At 41.9% G+C, this 6,412-nt stretch overlaps 1 long non-coding RNA gene across 1 annotated transcript; it reads right to left on the bottom strand.

Annotated features, from left to right (window-relative positions):
* Nucleotides 1-38: 38 nt before the first annotated feature.
* On the bottom strand, nt 39-6,114 carry LOC119332526. The gene is made up of 2 exons (XR_005160993.1): nt 3,842-6,114; nt 39-3,707 (listed from the first exon to the last, which is right to left on the bottom strand). It is a non-coding gene; the product is annotated as an uncharacterized LOC119332526 (long non-coding RNA).
* Between the last annotated feature and the right edge of the window lie 298 nt (nt 6,115-6,412).

Genomic DNA, 6,412 nt, shown 5'->3' with positions numbered 1-6,412 from the left:
ATGAACATCTATGTCATGGGTACTAGAGCTAAAACAGGGAGTGAAAACTGAACATCAAATAAACTGGAGCAAAGTTACTAGTACGGGACAGATCACAATAGATGGCAAGAAAAAAATGCACAAGGCTAAACATACACATACACTGGCAGAGTACTAATCAAAGTATTACATATCATAATTTTACAGAAATTTAGTGTTCAGAACAATACACAAGTTCACCTAGCAGTTTACAGAATTTTGCAAGAAGTAAAGAGAGAAGAGAAGCGGCAGTAGTTTGGGTTCAGAGAAGAAGACAACAGCAAGAGGCGTGGGCAAGAAGGGAGCAGCAGTAGTAGGTTGAGAGAAGTGGAGCAGCAGTTTGGAGAAGGAAGAGCAGCAGCGGGTGAGGGAGATTCAGAGCAGCAGCAAGGCGATGGAGAGAGGGAGTAGTAGCAGCAGGAGGTCGAGGGGAAGAAGAAGCAGGGGCGAAACAAGAAAGAAGCAGTAGCTGGGTTGAGGAAGAGGAAGCAGCAGCAGGAGGTTGGAGAAGGAAGAGCAGTAGCTTGGGTGCAAGAAGAGTAGCAGGGGCGCATAGGAAGAAGGAGCAGCAGCAGGTTGCGTGGAAGAAGGAGCAGCAGCAGGGGACGTTGAGAGAGAAGAGGAGCAAGATCGGGGCAACAAAGAGGAGAGAGGCGCTTGGTGCTGATGGCGGCAGTGGCTGGATGGTTCGAGGCGCTGATGGCGGATGTGGTGGTAGGAGGTGGTGTTGTGAAGCGGATGGTGAAGATGGATGGCGCCCCTACCACGCCGGCCTGGCCGTGGCGGCGGCCGGAGGTGGACAAGGAGGCTGGTGGAGAAGGAGATGTAGCCAGGCCCGAGGGGAATTGGAGATGAACTTGGGATTTTGACCCCTCGATCCAATCTGCCCATTTGCACAATGGCCCTCCTGCTTCCTTCTTTCTTTGCAAGAACATCCCTCTCTTCTCTAGTTAGCCCCTGGTTACTTTGTTTCTTCTTGCACAAGTCCATTCTTCCTCCTCTTCTTCGTTCTCTTAGCCACTAGTCCCGATCTTGAAGTTTATAGTGCCTTTGCGCACTTTTCTGCAAAAGAGACACAATGGCTAGTAAATGATTCCTTTAAATGATTTTCATTCAAACATGCAATAGTTCATAGCAAGAAGTGAATGAATATATCTCAATAAACCGCATATTTGAGTGACAAAAGATGTATACGAAATGTTCTTATCAAGTTCCCCCACACTTAAATCTTTGCTTGTCCTCAAGCAAAGGAATATGACAAGAGCAAGATAGTGAATAGTGAACTGACTACAGAATGTCAAGTGAAGTAGGTCTCTAAATAGTGCATGCTTCAGACTTAGTTAGTGAAAATTAATGGCTAGAGTGCTACAAAACAGTAGGATACTAGCAGACTTGACCATTTTAAACTTCTACAATGATAAAAGAAGATTAGCAAGTTGAAATGCTGATTGTGCCAAAAGGTTCCTAAAGAGAGCATGATCCCAAAAACAAAAAGAACTTAAACTTGTGATCAGATCACTTATTACCAGGAACAAAACACCGTAGTTGAAATCACTTATTGTATTTGAAGAAAGTAATGATAATATTTTGTCGATCTCACCAAAGGAACATACCACCGATCCCGAGAACAAGGTATACACCTGGCTCGACCAATTATTAGTTAGTTTTTTTGTTTGTCTCCCCAAAGGAACATACCACCGATGTAGAGAACATGGTATACACCTGGTTCGACAATTACAATTTTATTAATAATTACTGCCCGAGCTAACCCGATTTCACATGCCACCGTTCCAAGGAACATGACATGCTACTGTAGGTAGTCAGACTTATTCATTCATTATAAGATATACCTTTTTTACTTTTCAAATGAACAAAAACAAGAATCATCACTCATCCATGTCTGGTTCACATACTACCGATCTAGGGAACATAGCATGCTAATCCATAGTGGTTAGGTGATTGCTCTCAATGGGAACACACTTAGCACAAATTCAGCATCTGACACTTGATGATCTAGGTGTATCAAAGTAAATGCAGAAAATGATGAAGTTTTCTAGTGTACTAGGGATTTGAGCACTCAAAACTAATAACCTTCACTAATTACAGCAAAGCATGCAGAATGTAGATCACTAGTTTACAAGGCATTCACAAATCAGTTTACAAATTCACATCAAGCACCATATGTCAAAGGTAAAATTCAATGGGACAACGTTTAAGAAATGGCTCAAGCAACCCAAATAGCAATTGATTTCAACATGTATCAATGGATGATATATTCATATTGTGGACATGAAACAGCTCACCGGGTTTTGATCATGTCACTCACTCGATCATCTCACATCCACTTGCATTGCGACTCCTCTCCTTTTTCTTCCTCGTGCACGCTCCAGCTCCTCTCTTCCATATGTGTGCCCCATTGCTTCCCCTCATCGCCATGCTCTGACTCCACCGGGATCCCAAGGGATGTCACCTCGAACCTGGTCAACATATATTGATACGTGCACAAGCAAAAACCTGAAATAGGACTCACACAAACAACAACTACGAGTGATAGGGTCGATGCCCTCTAAGTCGTCAATCAAGAATCCAGTTATATAAACATATGAATATAGAACATGTCGACTATGATAGGAATCAACAAGCTCAATACTAGCATTAAGATGATATTTATCATTAAGCATAGGTTTGGCATGAGGAAAATAAGTGTGATCATCATTAATATGAGCAATGCCACCAACAGTATATGTATCATCATATCCAAGCAAACACTTCTTCAAATCTACCTTAAGTGATATATAGCATCATGTAAAGCAAGGTAGAATCAAACAAAACATAATGGGACATGTCATTAAGAGGATTGAATGAACCTGAGACATCACGCTCTTGTATGACAATAGGCAGATGAATCTCAGGTTCTTCATCTTCATCTACATCAGCTTCTTTTACTTCTTCGGGAGAGATAGACATTGGATCTTGAACTTGTTCACTTGGGTATTCGAGCTCTTGGTCATCTTGTTCCTTGTATTCTAGTTCATCTTCAATCCGAGGTATCTCTTCCTCTGTGCTCTTGCTATCTTGCTCAGCTGGATGTGACGGTGTTGGAACCTCACACACCTCAAGGGATATCCCAGAAACACTCAGATCAAGGAGGGATGAGATAGTGCACCTGACATTGATATTCTTCTCAATTTTCCTTACTTCTTCCACTAGCTCTTTTCCACTCTTGATCTTCTTCATTTCCTCTAGTATCACCGGCCTAATTGGATCATCTTCAGCACTCCAAGTGAACTCGAGACTAAGCAATGTGAGGTTGTCTATATCATCAAAGTCATCTTGTGTGTGCACTTGCACATGAGATTGCACGACAGGTGCTGGAATTGTTGGTTGACCAAATGGAGGACCATTTAACTCGATTGGAAACATCTCTTGGTCCCGAGGTATATGAGTAGGAGGTGAATAAAATTGTTGTGGTGCATAGTTGTTGCTCTCTTCTTCATACCTAAATCCCTGCATATGATTACTAGAAGCAAACGGTGAGATCTCAGGGTTGTTGCTCCTATATGACATATTCTAGTTTTCAGGCCACCCATATGAGTAATTGTTTTGGTACTAGGCTGTGGGGCGAAGCTCATGCCATAACAATCGGGAGGGTGAGAGTAACCACGCCGACATTCAGCGGGTGAATGGCCCTGAAATCCACAAATATGGCATGTAGGAGCAACATAAGGATGGCCTCTAGAATAAGGATCATAAGAGCTATGCCTATCCTCAAAAACTACTTCTCGCTGCCGAGCTAAATCATCTAATCGATGGGAAATCTTACTTATCAGTTCTTGAATACTTTCCGTGCTGTTTGTAGTGTTGCTCACATATCCTTGGTGTTCTGAGTAATATGCCATAATCGAGAAGATAGTTCTAACCTGCAAAACAAACAAGAAAAAGAAGAGAAAATAACTAGAACAGTGGTTAGGGGTTAGATATATATATCACATATAAATGTCACGAAAAGAAAACAAGAAACCTAGTCTATAGCCTAACACAATCACTCGACGCTAGTCCCTGGCAACGGCGCCAAAATGATCAATTGTAAGTATAGTGGAATATTTCGCCCGAACTGAGAGTGTCGTGTTCCCCACAGGGACTAGGCGACGACGACTATGCTCAGCTAAATCTAGGTAACACAAATTATGGGAATGATTGTGGGAAAATAAGCCTACACTATCTAAGACTGTTATGGAAAATCGCCGACAAACAAATATATGACAGAATATAATTGTTTCACATCAAGCACACACATATATGTATTTCCAACAAGATTACATGACAGAAATACGAAACAACATGATATATATATATATACCTACTATTAAAGGGAATACGTATTCTTGGTTTGGTTTAGTCCAACTATTAAAGGGAATAGATATTCTTGGTTTGGTTCAGTCCTTTTCAATTTCGATGGGCCTTTTATGGGCTTCGTAGAGTCCGTGAAAAATAATTAGGTCAAAATTAACATTATGGGAATTTAAACAGGACCTCCTGTCTGGATCTTCGATGCAACAACCTATGCGTCATTCACATTTACTAAATCCCAACTCGCTCTAAATATATGAGTGACAGTCCTCGTGTTTAAGCAAATGAGCTAATTAAAGAAAGAATTGTGGACTTAAATAAAATATTTAAACGGATGTGGCTAATAAAAAAAGGACTTTGGGTAAACTGGTGGACTAATTAAAAGAAAGATTGTGGTCTTAATAAATAGAATTTTCAAATAGATGAGGCTAATTAAAGGAAGGACTTGAGGTAAAAAGGTAGGATAGTAAAGAAGGCTATGTATGCTTCAATGTGTTGGGGATATTAAATTAGAGAAGGAAGGATTTGATTCCCGACTAAAACGGTTGAGGACATCACGGTAACTAAAGGAAGGATTATACTTAGATGGAATCAGTGGGAGATTATGCCCAACAAAGAAAATATGAACACGGCTAAATTGCATCGTATTTTTTATGTTCATTTTGTAGAAGGAGGGTTGAAGCATTTTTTCATAGTGAATCCGGTGCTGTGGGACATTATACTTGCACAAAACATTAATTTTTCCCATTGCAACGCACAGGCATATGTGCTAGTATATATATATATATATATATATATATATATATATATATATATATATATATCACGAACATCTATGTCACGGGTACTAGAGCTAAAACAGGGACTGAAAACTGAACATCAAATAAACTGGAGCAAAGTTACTAGTACGGGACAGATCACAATAGATGGCAAGAAACAAATGCACAAGGCTAAACATACACATACACTGGCAGAGTACTAATCAAAGTATTACATATCATAATTTTACAGAAATTTAGTGTTCAGAACAATACACAAGTTCACCTAGCAGTTTACAGAATTTTGCAAGAAGTAAAGAGAGAAGAGAAGCAGCAGCAGTTTGGGTTCAGAGAAGAAGACAACAACAAGAGGCGTGGGCAAGAAGAGAGCAGCAGTAGCAGGTTGAGAGAAGTGGAGCAGCAGTTTGGAGAAGGAAGAGCAGCAGCGGGTGAGGGAGATTCAGAGAAGCAACAAGGCGATGGAGAGAGGGAGTAGTAGCAGCAGGAGGTCGAGGGGAAGAAGAAGCAGGGGCGAAGCAAGAAAGAAGCAGCAGCTTGGTTGAGGAAGAGGAAGCAGCAGCAGGAGGTTGGAGAAGGAAGAGCAGTAGCTTGGGTGCAAGAAGAGTAGCAGGGGCGCATAGGAAGAAGGAGCAGCAGCAGGTTGCATGGAAGAAGGAGCAGCAGCAGGGGACGTTGAGAGAGAAGAGGAGCAAGATCGGGGCAGCAAGGAGGAGAGAGGTGCTTGGTGCTGATGGCGGCAGTGGCTGGATGGTTCAAGGTGCTGATGATGGATGTAGTGGTAGGAGGTGGTGTTGTGAAGCGGGTGGTGAAGATGGATGGCGCACCTACCACGCCGGCCTGGCCGTGGCGGCGGCCGGAGGTGGAGAAGGAGGCTGGGGGAGAAGGAGATGTAGCCAGGCCCGAGGGGAATTGGAGATGGACTAGGGATTTTGACCCCTCGATCCAATCTGCCCATTTGCATAATGGCCCTCCTGCTTCCTTCTTTCTTTGCAAGAACATCCCTCTCTTCTCTAGTTAGCCCCTGGTTACTTTGTTTCTTCTCGCACAAGTCCATTCTTCTTCCTCTTCTTCGTTCTCTTAGCCACTAGTCCCGATCTTGAAGCTTATAGTGCCTTTGCGCACTTTTCTGCAAAAGAGACACAATGACTAGTAAATGATTCCTTTAAATGATTTTCGTTCAAACATGCAACAGTTCATAGCAAGAAGTGAATGAATATATCTCAATAAACCACATATTTGAGTGACAAAAGATGTATATGAAATGT

This window comes from Triticum dicoccoides, chromosome 7A, assembly GCF_002162155.2.
Source record: "Triticum dicoccoides isolate Atlit2015 ecotype Zavitan chromosome 7A, WEW_v2.0, whole genome shotgun sequence".
In the NCBI taxonomy this organism is placed as follows: Eukaryota; Viridiplantae; Streptophyta; class Magnoliopsida; order Poales; family Poaceae; genus Triticum; species Triticum dicoccoides.
This window is presented reverse-complemented; position numbering and strand designations above follow the sequence as displayed.